The sequence below is a fragment of the Lagenorhynchus albirostris genome, chromosome 11 (assembly GCF_949774975.1).
Source record: "Lagenorhynchus albirostris chromosome 11, mLagAlb1.1, whole genome shotgun sequence".
Lineage (NCBI taxonomy): Eukaryota > Metazoa > Chordata > Mammalia > Artiodactyla > Delphinidae > Lagenorhynchus > Lagenorhynchus albirostris.
Window position 1 is genome coordinate 68,305,668 of NC_083105.1, and position 22,642 is coordinate 68,328,309.

The 22,642-nt window shown below is 37.9% G+C and overlaps 1 protein-coding gene across 12 annotated transcripts in view; it reads right to left on the bottom strand.

Moving 5' to 3' along the window:
* The window catches only part of TMEM117 (transmembrane protein 117), a 564,965-nt gene that overhangs the window by 495,791 nt on the left and 46,532 nt on the right, over positions 1-22,642 (bottom strand). The window contains exon 1 of one of the 12 annotated variants that reach the window (XM_060166506.1): positions 18,619-18,657. The exons of the other annotated variants lie outside the window; for them this stretch is intronic. The gene's annotated coding sequence lies outside the window, so the exon portion shown is untranslated. Of the gene's footprint in view, positions 1-18,618; positions 18,658-22,642 lie in introns of those variants that run through there. 12 annotated transcript variants of the gene reach the window in all.

Genomic DNA, 22,642 nt, shown 5'->3' on the forward strand with positions numbered 1-22,642 from the left:
GTTGAGCGACTCTCTATGTAGAGCCTAATGTTAACTTCTGTTATGAATGTGAAAACTGTTACTTCCCTCAAGGAACTTGACATTTAGTTGGGGAGATGAGACACACAGTAACAAAATGTAAATAACAAAATATGATTAAATAACACTTGCATTGTTATTTAATATATGATGATAGAGAAAAAAGGAAGAAAGAATGGAAGAAAGAGTAGAAAAAATAAAACTTTTACTCACTCTTCCTCTTTGCCAAGGTTTTTCACATAATACCTCATTCAAATGTCACAGTAAGCACTAGGTATGACTGCCCCCAATTTACAGATGAGAAAGTAAAAGGCTCAGTGAATTTACATAATTTGTCCAAGATTACATAACTAGTAAGTGTAGGATCTAAATGTAGCTCTATCAGATTCCAAATCTTTTTCTCTTTCCACCAAACAATAATTTTTTTAATATAAGAAACTGTATGTAAGGGAAACCAAGCACTGGAAAAGGAGCAAAACACGTTGATTCATCTATGCATCCACCAAATATTTATTGAACACGTTCTCTGAGTCCATGCATGTGCTGGAGGGAAACGATCAGAAAGAAAATCATGTGCCTACATTTTTCAAGCTTCTAGGCTAGAGATAGGTAGTTAGGCAGAGATAGATAGATAGATGGCAGACCAACAAATGCAAATAATACAGAGCTAAGTAGGAAAAGCACAACAGAAAAACCAGAAAAGGCTATAGGGTTCAAATGAGGATAGATCACATTATTTTAAGAGAATCAATAAAAGCATAATAAAAGATGGAAAGGTGGGCAGGTTTATTATAACTGGAGCCAAAGACTCCAGTTATGGAGGACAGCATGAGTAAAAGATATACAAAGCAAATACAGATCAAGGACTAACAAAAAGCAATAGTGTAAATGAAGTATAAGATACAGGAAGCAGACTGCAGGAGGGAAAGCAAAAAGGTAAATTGGGGTCAGATTGTGGAAGACTTCAAATATCTGGCTAAGTATTATGTTTAATTGTGAACACAATGAATAATTAGGTTTCCAAGCAGAGAAGAGGCATTCTCTGAGTTATGCATCAGAAGATAAATTTATACAAAGTTACCCACATTGTAAAGAATAGACTTTAAAATGCTATTGAAATAGTACAGGTTTGAAGTGGTATGATGGCAAAAAGAATGAAAAAAGGAGAGGGGTAGGAAGAGGTACAAAGACATTTAAGGGATAAAATCCATAAAATTTGGTAACTGATATCCTCTTGAGTATAAAGGAAAGAGAGGTCAGAGAATGGCTTCAGTGTTTCAAACTCAGGAAACTGGGAAATAGTAATGGCGGTAACAGAGAAGGGAAAGATACAGAGAAGGACAGCTGGGGTAGGGGTGCTGTGGAGGGAAGGAATCAGAGGTCGAATCTGAATCTGGAGTTCTAGTAAAATCTCAAAATGGAGAGGTCCTAAAAGAGATGGAAATATCATGAGTGATGTTGGACCTAGAGATATGAACTCGGCCTGCACGAACCCAGAGCTAATCAGTGAGTTCTTTAGAGTAAATAAAGTCACCAAAAGAGACAGCAACCATTAAGAAAAGAATGGAGAGGAAGACTAGAGATACAACACTAGTGTTTGAATCATAGAAGTTTGAGCTTTTGAATCATAGAAGCAGCTATGTCATGTGGTTCACTTAGTACTTGTAGGAAACTGGAAGTTAAGAAACCAAAAAAGGAGACCAAAAAAAAAAAAAAAAGCAGAGTAATATAGTAGATAATGTTTACTATGGAAATCAAATAAGAAAACCTCAAGGAGAGTACGGTTAAGACTATCAAATTTTACAGAGATTAAAAGAATGAAGACAGGTCATTTGAGACTGAAGAAAGCATTTCCAGAAGTATGGTGAGAATGTTAAAGTGGCGTTGAGTGGTGGCTAAGGCAGACAGCTGTGGAACTCAGTAGAACACAGGGTAATTCCCGTGTTAAGGAGGCAATCATAGAGGGAATTCTCTGGTGGTCCAGTGGTTAGGACTCCGTGCTTTCACTGCTGAGGACATGGGTTTAATCCCTGGCTGGGGAACTAAGACCCCGCAAGCCATGAGGCACAGCCAAAAAAAAAAAAAAAAAATTGTGTATAGGAGGCAGGCATAGAGCCTAGAGCAACCCAGACCCACTTCAAGCATTGTACCAAGCAAGTATCAAATTAGTTAAAAAAAAAAAAAAAGAAAGAAAGAAAAGGAGAGGGGGGAAAAGTTCAAAGAAAAGGCCTAGAGTCCAGAAAGCATTTATCTTGAAATATAGAATCAGAAGTAGCTTCTAACTAACTACTCAGTTATACAAAGCCATCCAAAAGGGTTAGTACGGTGAAATAACCTTTTGTTTAGGCAGTGATTAATTCTCAGATGAGGTTGGCACTGAAAACCTTTGCTGGAATTTGGTGACAAGTTAAAAAAGAGAAATTTTTTTTAAAAAGGTATTCAAAATTCCTGCAAGAGATGTTCTAAAAATGGAACCAAAAAATATGATTGCTGATGACATAAAAATAACCATCAACTTTCATCAGACTACACCAGATGGAGCCTGCATACACAAAAAGTGCACAGTCACTAACTATAAAAATAAAAAAGAAATGTTTGGGCGAGGACAGACTGAGGTCTCTGGTGAAAGCCGTGATCACAGCACTCTGCCGGGAGTCCTACAGCACCATGTATGCAATATTTTTGTCAAATAATGTGACTGTGTCTGGCAGTTATGTTCTATCACAGGCTGTGTCCTTGAGGATAAGTGTATTCTGATGCAGTGGAAATAGAAACTGAAGGATTCCCCTACCCACTAGAGAAGAACACTAAGATATCAATCTAACAAACCAGTAAGGATGATTCAATGTCACAGACCGAGAGACTGGAATAGAGATCAGAACAGAAATCTAAATCAACCTCAACCAGCCAAGGTCTAAAATCACAACCTAAGTCTATACAACCAGACCATAAGAAAAGGGCATCGCTGAGATCCCTCACTCCAGCTGCAACATTCTGTGAGTTTATAAATCCTTATAAAATTTCTTGCTTTTTGCCTGATAAAAGTCTAAAAGAAACCTAATGTTAGAAATAAATAAAATAATTGGTTTGAAAATTCACGTAAGAATTATGAACCGTCCAGGTTTTATTTTAGCCCAGGAACTTAAAAAAAAAATAAATTAAGCTAAACATTATACACCTACGTTTATGCTATACATAATGAGTAAGGGTGAGGGTTTGGGAAACAGACCACCAAGGCTCGAATTGTGGTTTAGCCACTGCCCACTGGGATGACCTAGAGCCAGCTATGTAACCCTCCCCACCTCTGGTTCTTCATATGCCAAGTGAGGGTACTAATATTAACCACATCTTACGATTTTTCTTAGGGTTGTATTGCAATTCATACATCACTTACCCAAGAGCCTGACACAAAGCATGCCCTCAAGGTGAGTTGTTACTACTGTTTTATCTCTGCATCAGTAAGTCACATTTGATCTCTGCATGCAACTCATCACATCTACAACTGGGCATAGAAGGGTCTTACCTAAGTGGTGTCAGATAATCTGAATATGCTCTAGGAGGTTGCAACCCTAACCTGGATCTAACTGTAGCAGGAAAGAAGGATGGACCACGGAGGAATAGCAGAGGGGAGTGTAGGCATTGAATGTAAAACTGAAACTGTATCAGCCAGAAGAAGTTTACATCTACTTCAGGACAACAAGAAATCAGAAGGAAGCAGAGGCTCTGCCAGTATATCTACCTGGCTTATGGTTTAGCCCCTTCAACCCTGGGAAACAGATGAGTCCTGTGATGGAGTAGGAAAGCTGCAATAGATAATCTTTGATTTTTCAGTCCCAGGAGCTGCAGAGAGAGCCCCATCAGGACCTAGAAGTTACATATTCCAGCAGCAGTGATGTAACAGCACTTCATTGTGTTTGTCTTTCTGACAATGTAGAAAAATTTATGGACTAAGGTGTTCACATTGGAGTGTTTTAACTAGTAAAAAAGGCAGCATCCTATGAACATCCTAAATGTTCAACCAAATATCAGGGTGCAATAAAGTGATAAAATCATGCAGCCATTAAGATGCATTTATAAATGATAGTTAATGACCTGGAAGGGATGGAATTATAATAAATATTGAATACACAGTCTAAGTTCATATTTTATAAATACATATTCCCAAGAACACACATCAAAATATTAAGAGTGGTGGTCTCTAGATGAAAGGATTACAAGAGAATTTTTCTTCTTTGAACCTTCCTACATTTTCTAAATTCAATGCAATATTCTTATTTTAGCTGAATAATATAAGCGATATTTTTTTAAGAAAAAAAAATGGTTAACATGGTTTGCATTAAGTCACTGAAAATGTTTGGCAGTGAAGAGCAAACAGCTGGGACAGGGAATCCCTCCCCTCTCTCCATTCCATTTCCCCTTGCACCTGTCTCCCTCCATGCTTTCCCTCTTCTGCTGGCCAAAGAGACCAGTACAATCAGGTGGCCCGAAAACAGAGCTGGGGAGAGGAGAATGAGTTAGTAGTTGCTAGGACTCTACCCTCCCCTTTTTCTTTACCCAGTCCTCACCCTTTCCCTGCCACTATTCACCATCATGGACATGGCAGTTCTTTTTCTAGATCAAATAGGAGAATTGTTAGTGTTAGGGGCAGGAAGTGGCAATGTCTATAGTAGCAACAGAGAAATGTGGTCATATCCTCCCATTAAAAAAAAAAGTCTTTCCTTACCCTCACCTCCTCCTCTACGTGAGGATAATATATACTCAATAAACATTACTGAATTTTTCCCTCCTTCTTTCTTTCTTTTTCTTTCTTTCAATAATGGAAGCAAACATTCTCTATCCTCCTTTACCTGAGCAGTCATCTAAATTAGGCAATTCTAGGGTTAGTAGACAGCCATTATCCCGGGACTAAGGTGCTATAATCTCTTTTGTGATCAAACAGGAGTGTTTGGCTATGCAAAGTTATCACTGAAGGGGATGTAGATCAATTAGCATAAGGAGCCACTAAGGTTTGAAGTTAGGAAGATTTATTGGTCCGGGGCAAAGAAGAGTAATAAACGTCTAGAAACAAAATTACCTTGAGGCAAGGAGAGCTATGGCTAATAAACCAGACTCAAAACAAGATGTCCAGGGTCCACAGTAGAGGGATGAATTTGGTCTGTCCTCCATTTCCAGCCACCTGTCACAGTGCCTGGACCCTAGGGGGCAATGGCTGGTCACAGGAATATTAACTGAAGGGGAAACCTAAGTGTGAAGCTCCTTTGGTAAATGTCACTGAAGGGTGGACCAAACCTCCTTCATAGAACAATGGGTAGGACCTGTGCCTTGAGGGCAGTGCAGAACAGGGATACCTGTAGGCCTGAGAGGACCATCACTTAATGCTGACAAGGTGTAGAAGCAGAAAAAGAAATGGCAATAATACGGTTCAAACATCGGTGCTTTGCTTTGGGGATGAAGGACCCAGACCGTCCCTTTAGAGTATAAGCTGCTGGGGTTCTTGGGCAAATCAAAAGGAGAAGGAAATCCCCAAGGAGATACTGCGTACTTTCTGATATGCAGATCTATAATCGGTTTTAATTCAAATTTGCGGGCTTGGGGAGGTGGTGGTGGTGAATTTACACCACTGAGTATTATCGAGTGATCCATAACTGTTACACTATGAACAAAGTCAAATATGATCAAATCTCTACCCTCTGAAGCTTCCTGCTTCCTCTCCCTTTGATCCCAAAGTTTCCATATACTCAAATACATTTTAGACAGAGCCTCAATTTAAAATTGAATGGATTTCATCAATGAGAGAGAGAAGAAGAAAGATGAGCCACTGCTACTGCCCAATTTCATCAATCCTGGCACCCTTCCATATAGAGATTTGTCAGTCCGGGACTGTAAGAGTAACCCACTGTTCCCCATATCTTTCTCTATCATGCATTTAACCAGAGGCTGAGAGTTCCAATGGCCGGAACTCTGTCTCTTCTGTTCTCTACTGAATACTTAGCACAGTGCTTGGAACGTAGTAGGAGCTCCACAATCACTTGAGAAATGAATGAATTAGTTCATTCAATCACCATATCAGACTTGCAGCAAAGATTAAGGAAGAATAAGAAGTGCTCACAATCTCGAGGAAGAATGAGGAGTGTGTTCATTCTTAAGACACCTTCAGGTATGAGGAGGGGAATAAGGACTGACAGTGAGGAAGAGGAGTAAAAACTAAAGCAGAATCAGAACAAGTTTACTAACGTCATTATTTTCTCCATAGACAAGTGTTGCTAGCACCTAGCCCTCCACACCTATCCTTTCCCTACCCCGCTTCCTGTCCCCCGCTCTCCACACATCGATTATACATCAGGCTGCAGGATCTGGGCTTGCACTTAATTGAATTTATCCCAAGCCTTCTCCTGTGATCCTTTGTCTACCTCAGGATGCACCAGAGAAACAGTGGAAAGGATAAAGCATTTCTACCTTTCACATCTGGATATTTATACCTAACATCCCAAAAACACATGGGAGAATTAAGTCTATTGAAATGCATCAATATAAATGGAAGTCCCCATGATACCTTTTATCGTATTTGACAAGATATATTTAACATTCTCTCACTTGTAATATTGCTGCTCTCAACTGTATTTCCATAAACAAATAAAAAATTATTTTTCTTTTTACCAAGATGGAAGTGAACAAAGTGCTTAATGAAAAGGAGACATCAAGTTCTCCTTTATTCTCGTATTAAAGTATATTGTGTGACACTGTGCCTTGCCTAAATCCAATTTATATTGATTTTCTGGAGATAATACAGCCTAGCAGTAATGGCAACTTGTCACACAGTGGCAAAAATGGAAATGACTCATAAACTTAAGAGAACTGGGTGTTAGGATTAAATAGAGTGACAGTTGCACACAGTCAAATATACCTCTAATAGCTTCTTCTGTGTCCAGTTCCTGTGCAAATGCCATTCAAATAGCCCCAGCCTTCTATAAAGAAAAGTCCTTCTCAGTTAGCTCCCTTCCCCTTGGATATAATTAGGTCCTTTATATCACAACATGACAGGACAGACACCTAAGACAAATTTTATTAACCTATGTGAATATGTGGGCAGTAAAAAGTTTAAAATATGATGATAAAACTATGACTTTTTTATTGCTAGACATCATTTCATTTAATATTTATTAAGCGTAAGGCACTTTCCCGTGGTGGAGGATGAATCAGAATCAGACACCCAGCTCAATGATTTAAAGTTTGGTACTTATGTCCTTAAAGTCAGGTTATCTAACCGGAGTCCAAGAACAGAAGCTTATAAACCTTATAAACCGGAGTCCAAGCTTTCAGAAGCTTATAAACCTCTTAAAGCAAATGCACTGAGTTATACGTTGGTAAGTCCATTTGGCAGGGTCAGATGTTTGACAGATGCCAAATTTTCAAAAGGATTGGTGGCCCCAATGAGGTTAAGAACCACTGACTTGGGGCTTATAAAAAGTATTGCATCTCTCAAAATATTTCCAGTTGCTCAAAACAGTTTTTGAACTTTTCCTTTGGAAAGTTTCAAAGCCTAGGACATCTTTTGTGAAAAATCTCAATGATGCCAAGTCTTCCTTCGAGTGGGCTCTGGTTTTTAAAGTCATCCAAAATCACAGTGTAAAAATATGATAGGTAAATGCTTAAACAGTGAAGTTTATTTCTGGTTGAAATGAAAATATAAAGTAATGAGACTAATTTTCTTGAAGGACATAAAAGGGATTAAAGGCTACATGTTAATTGAAAATCACATGGAAAAGCACCAATAAAAACATCAGCACCTTAAGGACAATATTAACCAAGGTGGGGGGGGAATCACATTTTCTTCATTCATTGAACAAATATTTATTGAGTGTCTACCATATACTGGGCATTCTTGTAAGTGTTGAAAATACAGACAAAAATCCCTGCCTTCATGGAGCTTCCATTCTACCATCTTTGTTTAATAATTCATCTAACATACATTGGTCAACTATGAATAAGTATGAATAGAAATAAAATAGAAAACGTAAAATAGAAATAAAAAGAAAATATATTATAGAGAAGATAATGTTTGGGTAGAAAACTATTAGTGGCAACATACAACGTAATGCTTAACATGCTGGTAAAGATATTTGGTAAAAATGAACAGAAGCATGGTAACCACAACATATTGTATAGAAATAAAGAAATAAAGGATATTATGTGCTTGATAATTCTAAGAAAATATATCTTCTTGACTATATTCAGTCACCTGATCTAAACAAAAGCAACAGAAAAATTTTAGGTATTTGGGAGTACAGGATCATAAGATAACGTGTAGGGAATGAAAAATAGGGTTGTCAACAGAATAGGCTGGGGGCAGAGTTTACTCCCTTCTCTATAAAGTATAAGGAGATGTCAGAGCCAGATCCAGGAGTTCATGGAAAAAGAAAGTTCTTGCTCCAAGACTAAATAACTGTCCTAAATTAAATGAACAAGTTAGTCTTCATCCTTCTCTAATCTGAACACTTCAGGTTATTTCTAACACACTTAAACTACAGATAAAAAGCCCAGACATGATATTTTTCTGGCATTATTCTTTCACACACACAAATAAAATAGAATAAAAAATTACAAATGGTTTAAATAGTATATGTGAATTGATATAACAGTTGATGAGAGAAATGTAATGGGAGAAAAGTCTGGATCCATGGGGTCAGTCAGGGAGAGAAGCAAAATTATCCTCTGCTCCCCACTCCCCATCAGCATTGCCCACCAACCCTCCCATTGTGTGCCTCAAAAACTCAATTAGGTACATGTTGAGGATAAGAGAAAGAACAAGGAATCTTCAAGTGTTCTAGCTTAAGTACTAAGAAACTCATCTGATGCCTTTCAACCGAAGCCACCATTTCAAAGCTTTCTCTGCAAAATTCAGGGAACTAGAAATCTTGAGACTGGACACACACAAACACACTCCCTTGTGCTCAAAAAACAGACCTTTTGATATGCAAATATTGAAGCAAATGCTATTTGGAATGAAGAAACTGGAACAATAAGGGACTAAACTGCTTGGTATAATGACATAGAGGAGCTGTTTTTCTTGGATACAGAGAGTATTAGCTGTATGATTGTTTTTCCTTCTTCAGATGGGTAGAGGACCACAGAGATGGAAGCCAAGGTGTTCACCTGGGGGTGATAAATGGTCAACTGGTACAAAAGAGCTGGCCAGGACCTCGGGAGGAAGACTCCCCTGTGAAAGGGCATGGTGAGGACTCTAGCCCTGGTAGTATCAAAATCAGTTTTAACATTTATGCTATAGGCCAACTAATGCACTCATGTAATTTTAGGCCTGAAGTTAAATGTATTTTAATATATGCATGTTGAACTGAAATGTAAACATTTCCCTGGACTGGGTGAAGATTTTTCTTCAGGTCATGGAGATTCAGTGGCAACTCAAAAATCAAATCATTGTCAACAGATCTCTCTGATTCAAACACATTCTGCTATTTGGATTTAAAAACAGAAAAATGCCTTATCTGTCTAGCCATGAATTTTTCCACCAATTTCAATGCTTGTTTCACGCACAAATGAAAGGAATAGTTTCTGAATCTTTTAAAAACCAACTGTCTACATTATAAAATGGTTGCCAGCAATTCCGGGTATACTGAGAAATTCCCATTTAAAAGATGAAGCTATCATTTAAAACACTAATATCATAAAGGATTTTAAAAGTAAATGGTTGTTTTTAAGTAAATAAAATTTCTTTTAGTGAATTATTTAAAGAATCTGGTTTATCCTATGATTTTGAAAAGATTTTTTTTAATCATCCTTTTTAATCTGTGACAGTGCTAAGATTTCTCAGGCAAACCAATTTTAGAAAAATCAAAATGTTTCTTTTCTTAAATTATACCACCTGACAAGATGATCATGCTTTGACTTAGATAAAACGCAATACTCTGTGAATGCATGATCTTTAAATATGATAGTGATAAAGTTAAAGAGTTGAGCTTTGTTTCATTTGTGGAAGAAAAAGTTAAGACATCAGAAGAATGGTACTTGAGTACATAAAAGAGACATTGAGGCAGAAGTAAACACTCACTCACCCACTTTTGGTGGTAGGAAGATTATAAAGGACAGGATTCCTGTTCCAAAAGGTCAGATAATCAGATAACCATGGCTAGGCATATAAATGGCCCAGGCAGAGCTGAGCTGCCAGATAGAGTGTTACTTGGGTTGAATCATCTCCAAGAAAAAGAGCCCACTGGCAGAAACTTTTTTTAAAAAGTGCAGTTATGTCAGACATTTTTACATTTTCTCTAATGTCAGAGCTCCTGAAAAGCCCACATCTTAGGCTATAAATGTTCCCTTATCACTAACCTCTTCATCTTGTCTTTATCTAAAAATCCACTTCAATGGGTTATATTTTTTCAAGTATTGTAACAATTAAATGAAATTGAAGGCAGATTATTAGTGCAACACATGAAAATCATTCAAATAAAATTTTCTGCTGCACTGATATTTCCATTTAAGAAAAGTGGGATGACTCATTCCGATGTCTTCTCAGCTAATTTGTATTTTTCTCTGTTCTATATTCAATAGTTCCCTTTTGTATTCAATTGGCCTCATGTCCTCAAAACTCAATATCTTATAAAAGTTCATATTAAAATACCAGAAGAAGCAGTAATCAGTAGTGCTTAGTGACCTTTTCCCAACCAGCACTAGAGAAACCAGATTTTCCTTTTCATAATTTCATGGTATCCACTTTCTTTAACTTGGAGCCAAAAAAACATAATACTTATTCTGAAAAGCACCTGCCAAGTAGCACCAAGAGAGGTCTGATATATATTTTACTCTTGTTCTAAATGTAACTGGACACTACAAAATCAAGTAAATTTCAAGAGATATTAAAACTGGTAAGAATAAAATTATTAATGTCACAATTTAAAAATTCCATTAATAGCTCATTAGTTTTCCAGAAAAGGTCAACCATAAAATAAGGGTCTTCAATCCTTTAGTCTGTAATTTAGTAGAAATACGTGATTGGTAGCACTTGTTTTTCTATTTAAATTACTGTTGGGCATTTGTCCTTGCTTATCTACTGTTGGGTTTTAATCATTTATCCAGTTTTTCAAGATAATATTGAAATCTTATTTCCCAAATTACAAGCTACTATTTTTATTTAATGTCATTTGAGTAATTAATGGCTTGTTCTCTAATTTATCAATTTAATGTGAGTGTTAAATAGCACTAAATCGAGGCCTGTCTCCTCTGGGTCACCGTATATCCATCTAACTTCTTCTAAAACATTGATAGTCACTTTTCAGTGATACTATTGTGGTCTGTCTGGTTCCAATACCCTCTTACCCCCATGTCTCCTTTCTCCACAGTGGGAGCCATTTAATCTCTCCTGGATGTTCAGTCTTATCTCAGGCTTTGGATCAATAGCATCCTCATGAGACGGGAACTTTGGCTCAATACAGGGCACTAGATATCAGGTCAAACTTACTCAGTCCAACTCTGATAACTGATCCTTTGGCAAAGTTTTAACAACTAGGCTTCTGGCTTGTTCCTGAAACCAAGTCCCAATTGATCCTCTTGCTGTGGTAACTGGGTCTCTTGCTCACTTCCCTCTGTGCCTGGTTCTCTGTCTTGATAAAACCATTACATCTGTTCTCTGTGTATCCCAAAGTACTTTCCTGAATGGATTCCCCCCCGGTGTCTGTAGTTATGTCCTGGTCCCACATCCTATCCCATCCTCAACCTCCTCCACTCAAGGGCATGTCTAGTTCCAACTTCCAGATCCCCTAAACTTCCTCTGTTCCAATGGAGTGAACACTGTCTCGCCTGACTCTGTCTCAAGATATACAACAACCCACTGGAAATTCACCAATACCAACGGAATGCATAATTGATCAAAAAGGATTTTTGATAGATTTCTAAACTTATGTAGGTTGAATAATCAATAGTCTTACCAAAGCCATGAAATGTTAACATTATCATTTTCTCTATATATGACATCATTATAACCACATAACAGAAAAAGAAGTACAAATTTTAGACAATGACATAAGAAATGGTACAATATTTGCTGAAAATTGAATCCCGTTCTCTCCTAGGCTACCCCCAAAAAATGATTAGGCAAAAGGATTAATAATAATTTCATGGAATATATACACTTTTTTTCTTTTTGAAACAAATCTGAAGTATGCCTTCAGATGCTTCACTTATTCCTCATAAATCCTTCTAAAAAGTTAGTAGTTCTGAAATTCCTTTGCTCTCTTATTTTGTACACTAACACAAATTTAACTTTAATTTTCTTGGTGAGGAAAATGGTAAATGCAAATAAGTTAAAGAAGGCCAAATGAATGCTCTACTGTTGAAAAAGAAGGCATCTGGAAAAAAAGGAACTCTTATATGCTACTGGTGGAAATGTAACTTGTTCCATTCTTTTCAGAAAGCTATTGCACAATTTGTTTCCAGATTTTTTTAAAAATTCAATTTATTTTGACCCAATAATTCCCTTTCTAGTGGTCTTCCCTTAAAAAATTCAGACATTGAGACAAAGATTTATACACAAAAATGTTTCATTTATATTAACAGAAAAAAAAATGACCTAAGTAATCAATGAGATTCGCTTTAATAAATTACAGGATAGATATATGTTGGGAAACCATATAGTCTTTTTAAATTATGTTACCTTATAATACTTAATAAAATGGGCAAAATCCAGAATCAAAACTGTAATCTGGTTAGTCAAGTGTGGTGGAATGGCAGATGATTTTAATCTTCTTTCCTCTCTCTCTCTTGCATGAGCATTTGGTTCTATAGTTTTCAAATGCTCTATACTAAGTATGCATTGCTCTTAACTTGGAAAAAAATATAAAGAATATAAAATACTTTACAAGCATGAGAGTATCTTCAAGTATAATAAAGGATCGAATTGATTTCCCTTTTTAAATAGTTAATAAATTAACAGGGATGGTTCCCAAAAGAGTTGCACTCAGTGCTACAACTTCTTAATCTGCCTCTGTGTGGTGGCTGCTCCTATCCTCAGAACACGGTCCCAGCAGATCTCTAAGGCTGATCTTAAGAAAAACGCATGCAAGCAAATACACCAAAAACACTGTATGTAAATACCTTATTCAAATGCAATACAAGGTAGCAAGTTCCAGCTGTCTAATCCCACCAGTAGATTTTTACTGCTGTTAGGAGAATCAGACAGTTTGAGAACAGATTGAGAAAACTGTAGGCGGGCTCCAAGTTTCAAAATAAAAACTCACTTTCAATTCTCATCCAAGGGATTAGTGTAAACTCTTACTGAGTGCTACTGATTTTGACCAGCTTTATATTAATATACATATGAGGATAAAACAAATACACATGAATCCTTATGACAAACCTCTTCAGAGATAAGAAAAGTAGTTTGTACAGGTTGCAGATCTACGTGGTGGCAAATCCAGATCTGATGGCCTCTGAAGCTCATTTTCTTTCTAATACACTACTTAGGGCTAATGATCCTGCTAACTCAAGACAGGACAACTAAAGAGAATTATGCATATAAAGTACCTTGCTAGGCACTGAGCAAGTGCTCAATAATGACAGTTATTTTTACAATTGCTGAAAGTTAGTGATTTTTGTACATTCTCACTTCAAAAAGAATTAAAATGTGGGGAAAATGCACCTAAAATGAATTTCAAAGACTTTCCGTTCATTGAATTTGCTCATTAAGAAAACAAAGCACAATTTCCTATGTGAGTCCAATATGCTGAATTTACTATGTAGTACATTTCTGTTTATTCAGAATGATCAAGAAATAAGGCTGGGGCTTCCCTGGTGGCGCAGTGGTTGAGAATCTGCCTGCCAATGCAGGGGACACGGGTTCGAGCCCTGGTCTGGGAAGATCCCACATGCCGCGGAGCAACGGGGCCCGTGAGCCACAACTACTGAGCCTGCGCGTCTGAAGCCTGTGCTCCGCAACAAGAAGCCGCGACAGTGAGAGGCCCGCGCACCGCGATGAAGAGTGTCCCCCGCTCGCCGCAACTAGAGAAAGCCCTCGCACAGAAACGAAGACCCAACACAGCCAAAAATAAATAAATAAATAAATAAATAAAATTTTTAAAAAAAGAAATAAGGCTGTTTAGCATTGCTACTTCAAAATGCATATATGGACTACCAGTGTTTTACACAACAAAATCCTCTAACATATACTGAAAATAAGCTGGTCTTTTGATAGTTCAGGAGACGGTTTGGAATCTTTCACAAATCATGGATATAAATTGCCACTGTGCTCTAGAAGGAGGACCCATCAGTAAGATATTCAGGAAACTGTGCTCTAGATAATCTGATGTTTACTTCATGCCTTACAAAGCTCTTTGCTATTACGATGCCTTCAACTGGAGCCAAAGGAAATATTTTAGGTTTCTTTATTAAACATGTTCAGGACCAGACTTCAAGCAATATGAGTTTAAACAAAACAGCATAATAATCAGCTGCTCTCACATGGTTGAATTAGGCCTTGTATTGAATTCTCATTAGTCTGAAAAGTACCTGTATGGGGGCAGAGGCTTCATTCTCAAGATCTTTTTGATCTTGCCATAATGCTTGGTTATCACGTATACTTGATATATACCCATTGACTGGCAGCTGCTCCACGCCAAGTGGAAGATGATTACTGTCTTCTTTAGCTGGACTAAGAGTCTGAAAGTTCTTGAATTAGTCAGATAGGTTGCTCTTCCAACTACCTGTAAGGCCACTTGCATCTTAAAGCCAATCCTACCTTCTGTAGGTCTCAGACTCTCTGGTTCTATTGCAAATGTTAACAAATCAGTTCAGGAGTTGAATTTCAAGAGAAGTGTTGTATAAGAGAAGCAGTCTGTTAGAGCACAAATAACTACTGTGCTGGACATTGTGAACTAAGTTATTCAATACCAACATCACAAGGTGCTCTCACCCATACAGAACTGTTTAGGGGATAGCGTATTAGGTCAGGATCAACACACCGCTTGGACTCTGGAGTCAATATTTTCCTACACCCTAGATATCTAAAATGAATCACAGATAAGATGAAAACAACCTCCTACCCCATAGTCAGATCTAGGCCAGGTCTAGAAATGTGTACTTCAAGTAGGGTTCACTATTATTAATCATGACTCAAGTAGGGTCTATTATCAATCATTATTAATCATAATATATCCTGAAAGTCTAGATTGACACTGAAAGTACCCAGAAGGGTATAAATAAAATTCTAACTATTTTACTAAGAGAAAAATAACACTATTAAAAGAAAATAAGAAAGTCATGAGGACTCAGACTCATAGGATTAATTTTAAAAGTATACAGTAGCTATATGAACTCATCTGGAGGGAAAGATAAAGAATTCCACTTTGACTTGTTGAGTTTCAGATGTCAATAAGCAAGCAGTGGAATTTAGGAGAGAAGTCAAGGCTATGAAGTGTGTGTGCGCGTGTGTGTGTGTGTGTGTGTGCGTGTGAAGTATATTTAATAGTCACCTTCATAGAGATGACAGCTAATACCATGGGAATAGATAAGAACAAGAGAGAAGTATGTGCAAAGGAAACAAAAGCCAAGAGAAAAACCACAGGGAATTCCTATATTTTGTAGTATAAAAAGAAAGGCAAACACAGAAGGAGATGTCAGGTGAGGGAGGAATTAGAATAATCAATACCTTAAAAGCCAAGGAAAACATACATTTCGAGAACGTGGTCCAGCAGTTTAAAAATGTGGTCAGAGACTGAGGAAGATATGGACTGAGAAAAGATTGAATCTGGTAATGTTTTGGTCAAAGCATTCTGGATTGCAAAAAACACTCAAGCAAAGGAGGATTTATTTAATCATCTGAGAGGCAATCTCATAAAGAAAGAAACTAAAGTGAAGTTCAAACGTAGAGGAAGTTGAACTGGGGAACAACTACAACCAAAGCCACCCTCTCAAGAGTCTCTAATTTTTGTCTTCCCTCTTTGTGTACAGACCAATACGGTCGTTTGACTCAAAAGCAGATTAAATTATAGGGCGAATGTCTACCACAAACTGAAACTTCCCAGTCTTAGTGCAAACTCATTAGAGAATCTGACAAGCTTCAGCTGATAAGCTGTGGTTCAGCTAATGAGTTCATTGCCTTGGGTCAAGTGCACACTCCTAGTCCAATCAACAGCAGTAAGGGGAAGTCACATGGGATAATCATGGTCACCAAGGCCATTAGCAGAGGCCATGGACTGAGGCAGAATTCCAAAAGGGTCTATAGGAGGGGGGAACCACAAAAGATGTGTTTGTTTCAGGCAACCTGGGAGTAGCTGATATAACTTAATCAGTGTTCCAAGTTGTTGGGGTCCATAAGGCAACCTGGGAGTAGCTGTTATAATTCAGGGGTACATAAGGCAACCTGGGAGTAGCTGTTATAATTCAATCAGTGTTCCAAGTTGTGGGGGTACATATATCATACTAGGTCCTATAAACTGAACCCAAATTTTGCTTCTTCCTCAATGTCAGCAGAGTCAGAGACTCAAAGAAATTGAAGACAACCATACAATTACAAACTGTGAACAATACAAAAACTACTACATAAAAGTGATAAGATGACCAGAGAAATGAAAGTGACTTCATAGAGGAGGTGACATTTTTTTCTGACATCTGAAAATGAGTAGGATTTCAACAAGAGATGAGAAAAGGAAGCGGAAGAGAGATGAGGCCCTATCTAGGAGACACTGTCTCTAACACTGGCTGAGAACCCCTTGAGGGTAAGGAACATTTCCCTCTCACCTTTGTATCTCTAGGGCCCAGTACAGTATCTCACCAAGTAGCATCTCAATCAATATTAATATTTTAATATTAAATGTTAATAAGTATAAATAAGTAAGGGGAAACTAGATGGAAACATCAGCAAAATTATGAGAATGTTTTGGGTCTGTTCACAGGACAAGATTACCCAGTACTTAAAGAGTAGTGACTGGTATAAATGGAAGGAAGGGTAGGTTTATGGCCATATTATGCAGGGCCTCTAATGCCTGAGCATTAGATCTCCACATGGTGTAGGAAATATCATTGCCCTGGAAATAAAGAGAATAACTTAAATTATAGGCCCAGATCTGCCAAAAGTTCCCTTGAATGTTCCTCATCTGTAATATGAGGCTGGCAAATTCTTTCCACACACCTCAAATATGGGTGTGAGAATCAAATTTAAAAATGGATGTTAAATAAGGTGTTATTAATCTTCATATCCCCCATAGCACACATCACAGTTTACCCAGTAAATGTTTAAAGACTTTAATTCACCTGTAAACTGTAAAACTATTCAAATGTAAGAAATGTTCAAACCCTACAATTAATCTACCTACTGAATTTAGTAGATATTCAATAATTATTTGTTGAACTGAATTATGTTTTCATTTCAGTATGTATTTTCTAAGAATATTGCCATGTAAGTTCTGTTCAAGAAATGAGCATTGAAAATCAGACAACAGATTAGACACTAGCAATACAAAGATGAACCAGACATTATTTCCTCCCTCAAAGAGTTTTCAATCTAATAAGAGATATGAGACATCGATACAAATACATATAATACCAGGGAACACTATGAAAATAGATATTTGAGTAAAGTACTATGGTGTGATAGGTTCTCCAAAATGGCTGCTATTAATTCCTTTCCTCCCTGTATACACATGTAATTCTCTTGACAAGGAATAAAGCCTTTCCCCCATTCCCTTGAATCTGGGCTGGCCTGTGACTGCAGTGAGAAGTACAGTATGATAAAAGTGATGGTATGTCAGTTCCACACCTAACCTTTAGGAAAACTGGCAGCTTCCATCTTGGTCTCTTAGAGGACTCAGGCTCCATGTGAGAGGCCGCCATGCTGTGAGAAACCAAAGCCCTGAAGGGTGAGGCACCAGGTGGAGCGGGAGAAATGCCAAGAAGCACTGAGGTGAGTGAAGTAGCCATCTTGGAAATGGATCCTCCAGTCTCAGCTACTCTAGCTGACGACACATCAGGTGAACCATGTAGCTGCACCCTTCCTGCATTTCTGACCCACAAATCGTGAGCAAAGTAAAACTGGTATTTGAAGCCACAAAGTTTAAGTTAGAGTTGTAGGTGGCAGTAGAGAAGTGAAATGCATGGGAAGAGAAATTAATTCCAAAGTGGAAAATCAGGAAGGATGCATAGAAAAGGAGTTTTGAAGAATAAGTAACATCTGGATGTAAAAGACTAGCTAAAGGGGATCATAATTTTTCACACGAAGACTTGAGTATAAAACGAACTATGGAGGTGAGGAAAATATATCATATTTAATTAATGGCTAGAAACTTAGGTTGATTTAAATATTGAGTATATAAGAGGAAATTTTGAGAAATTTTGGGTGGTTAGGAGATTGGTTCAAGATCAAACATGCACTGAAGTTCAGAGTAAGGTATCATAACTACATACTGTAGCCATTGGGTGACTGGAGTTCTTAAGCAGTAAAGTGTCATAATACCTTCTCATTATTCCACTGCTCCCACTCTAGTCCAACCCTCCATGACATCTTAAGACTTCTAGAACAGAGTGTTCTTCCACGCTTGCCCTAGTTTTTGACAGCAACTAATACGAACATTTAAAAATATGTTAGATTATGTCACTCACTGTTCCAAAAGCTTTGAGAAATAGTGCAGTTTCTGACAATTTCTCCAAACTTATCTCCTTCCACTCTCTTAGCTGTAGTAATCTTCCACATTCCACTTCAGCTGTAGTAATCTTCTTGCTGTTTTCATCTCTGGGCATTTCACTTGCTATTCCCTCTGCAAAAATCCTCTTTTTAGTCTCTACTAAAATTTCACCTCTTCAGACAGGCCTTCCCTTGTGACTCCATCTAAAACAGTGTCCACCCCATCTCATTAAACTGCTTTATCTCATTAAACTGCTTTATTTTATTTCATAACCTTGATTACCACCTGAAATTGTATTATCCAAGATAAGAATTTTATCTATTTTGCTCACTACTGCATCTCTAGTACCTAACACTGTATTCAATACACTGCAGATATTTAATAAATATTTAGTGAATGAATGAATATCAGAGCTACTCTTTAAGAGGAGTGTGCAGACCAGAGTTAACACAGAGGGCCTAAACTGCCATCCTTAGAAAGGCCTACTTGCAAAGTTGGCCCTTGGCTGGCATGTGGGAATTTGGATTTGGAAATTGTCACCATTCTATAACTAATAAGGCTGTCTCGTTGTACCTAAACTGTTTGTGTAAATAAGATGACCATGCTAAAAACATTTAAACTGTATGCTACGTATAAGTGTGATTTCCAAATTTGCATTGTCTCTTAAGTGTGAAATTAAGCCAAATGAGTCAAATGGATATAATTTAAACTCTAGTGCTATGGTAAATGAAACTAAATACAAAAGATAGTAAAATAAAATTTGCTTTCATTGTGAATTTTAAAAAATTAAAATAAAAAAATGAAAACATGCTTCCCTTTTGGGAGTCTGGAATTTGGATATGTGACAGAGGCAGAGGGTGCCTGTGTGACCAGCCCTCAATAAAAACTCTGTGCACTGAGTCTGTAATGTGTTTCCTTGGCTGGCAACATTTCACACATGGTGTTACAACTCCTTTCTGGAAGAATTGCATGTGTTCTGTGCGCCTTCACTGGGAAAGGACTCTGGAAACTTGTGCCTGGTTTCCCCAGGGTTCTGCCTCACGTAGCTTTGCCCCTCATGGATTTTGCTTTGTATTCTTTTGACATAATCACAGCCGTTGAGTACTAATATATACTGTGGCCTGTGAGTCCTGGTGAGTCATCAAAACTGGGGTTGGTGTTGGGGATTTCCCATCACAAAGCATATTCTGCCAGCAGCTTATAAGGTAGACTCGAAGACCGAAGTAATTACTGCTAAAGAGGCCCGTTAGGAAGGAGTCTGTTGCAATGGTCCGAGAGAGGCAGGATGGCAGCAGTGGAAGCTAAAAGAGGTAAATGTGTGAGTATAGTTTCCCAGAAAAAATTTTGCAAACTTTCAAGGTAAGACATTGGATTACAAGGAAGGAAGGAGAACTAAAAAAGATGAGACACTAGATGCAGACTACTCAGACAATGGAGGAGAAAAATAAGAGAGTGTGGTGGTTTTAGGGTAGCCTGATTATAAATATATATATATATTAAAGTAAGTGAATATGAGTATACTTTTAGAAAGTTTATAGATTCAAGAGGAATTTCCCAAAGAAAACATTTAAGAGATGGACTTAAGAATGGAAATAAGGACCTATTTAATATAAATGTACGTTATTCTGTGAGCTCAGTGAGGGCAGGGACTTCAGTGTGTTTTGTTCTTTGGCATATTCTAAGCACCTAGAAGAGAACCTAACACATCGTATGTACTCGACAAATGGTAAGGAAAGAAGAAAGATCATATAAAAAACACACAGAGCTTGCAGTATGGAAGAAGGAAATGGAGAGATGTCAAATATGATTATCTCATACCTCTCAGTAAAGTAAGAGGCTATGAGGGGCAGAGGAGGAGGTCCTGGAAGAGAAGAGGCAAGGTCCATGATCACCTCTGTGGAAAAAATCATTAAGGAACCAATAAGAGTAACAAAAAGCACTCTCTTTCTACCCAGATTTCTTCTTTAGATAAAAAAGTAATAGGAATTTCTAAAATACTTTTAGAATATATATAACATGATACCTAATTGAATTGAACTGAATCAGCGCCTTCTTTAATAATATTCATATGAAAATAATCCTTAGATAAAGTCCTTATCTCTAGGCCTAAAACCTGATGAAAAAAGAAAAAGACACTAGTTTTATCTTAAACCCATCCAGAATGGCTGTACATACAAATGATCTTCATGTGAACTGGAGAGAAAAAGTACTTTTACACTATTTTACACCGCTTGGAGTGAGATTTATTGACAGATTTTCAATAGCGGTCTTAGAGGCAAAACCAACGTGTGGAAACAGTTAACCTAGTATAGAAGTTGCAAAGGGAATTGTTAACATTTGAAAGGAAAACACAGAAAATTAAGCTTCAAACAGTTTATAACTGCTTCGAAAACAGAACACTGAAAATAAATCTGTATTCCTATATTAAATGTGACTTTCCTCCTTTTTCTAAATTACGTATCACCAAAGGTGTCATGGATGCTGGGCTACACCTACCAAGTCCCCCTTCAAAACTGCTTTCTTGGAGGAGGAGGAGGTCCTGGTGGCTCAGTGGTTGAGAGTCCGCCTGCCGATGCACGAAACACGGGTTCGTGCCCCGGTCCGGGGGGATCCCACATGCCGCGGAGTGGCTGGGCCCGTGAGCCATGGCTTCTGAGCCTGCGCGTCCGGAGCCTGTGCTCCGCAACGGGAGAGGCCGCAACAGTGAGAGGCCCGCGTACCGCAAAATGCTTTCTCTTCAGGTGGGAATGCTGTCAGCTGACAGCTCTCAGCTTTCAGCCCTCTCCAAGAATGACCCTTTGCTGAAGAGAGCTGCCTCACCCATCACCAGGGTCATGCTCCCTTCCCAGCTGGCATCCAATGGTTGCCTGGGAGGTGAATGAGTCACCCGCTGTCCTAAGAATGAAATGTAAATAGAATCTATGCATTACTTTTTTTTTTACAATTTCAGCAAAGTGGTTATTACAGTATATTCCCCCCAAAATTTATTTTATTTAATAAAAGTGAAATGTGATAAAAGTGAAAAAGCATACATCCTGCTTTCAAACAAACTGTTCCAGTTCCACCATTAATCCATGTGAGCTTGGACAGCTTAAACTCTTTGATTCCCAGTTTCTTCTTATTAACAGAAAGATAATAGCACCTATCTCATAAAGCTGTTGTAAAGGTAAACTAAGGTGACCTACACAAAAGCATACAGTAACAGCCCAACAAATATCCCTTCTCTTCTCTCCACTCATTAACAATGGGGCAGGAGTTTAGAGTTGCTTTCCCATAACAGCCATGCATTGGCACTGATGATGCAAACTCCTAATAATGAAGAGCATGCGATATGAAACATGTGTGTGGTAAACGGATGATATATCTGATCAATAGGTATGAGAAAGTAGTACTCATAGTATATAGAATCTGATAAATAATAGTAACTTAGCACTTACTGAGCATTTACAACATGCCAGGTACAATGTGGAGTGTTTTATATACTATATTATATTTAATCCTCAAAAAACCACTATGAGGTAGGTATTATGCCCTTTTGCAGATATGAAACTGGTGATACTCAGAGAAAGCAATTTGTTCAAAGCTACCCATCTGTTAAGTGGTAGAACCAATATTTAACTTAGTTTTTCTGCATATTGATATTTTGTATTGTTCTATAAGATCTCTTTTGCTTCACCCCTCTTCTACAGGTGTGCCCCATACAGAGGCTACCTCTGGCATACCAGCAATACAAAGACACACAGAGCCATCTAAGAGACCACCGCCTGCAGAGCATAGCCGAAAGAAGGAATCTTTAATCCCTGATTTGATCTTCAATCTACTCTTCAATACCACATTCCCTTTGCTTCCACGCCTAGTCCATGGAATCTGTCTTCTCACCCCCGTCATCCTTGAGTAGACTGACTTTTTCCTGGGTATTGAGGCTACACCAGCCCTCACTCTGATTCCAAATGAATGTAATTTCTGCTACCCCTTCCTGTCCTCCAGGCCTGGCAGTGAGA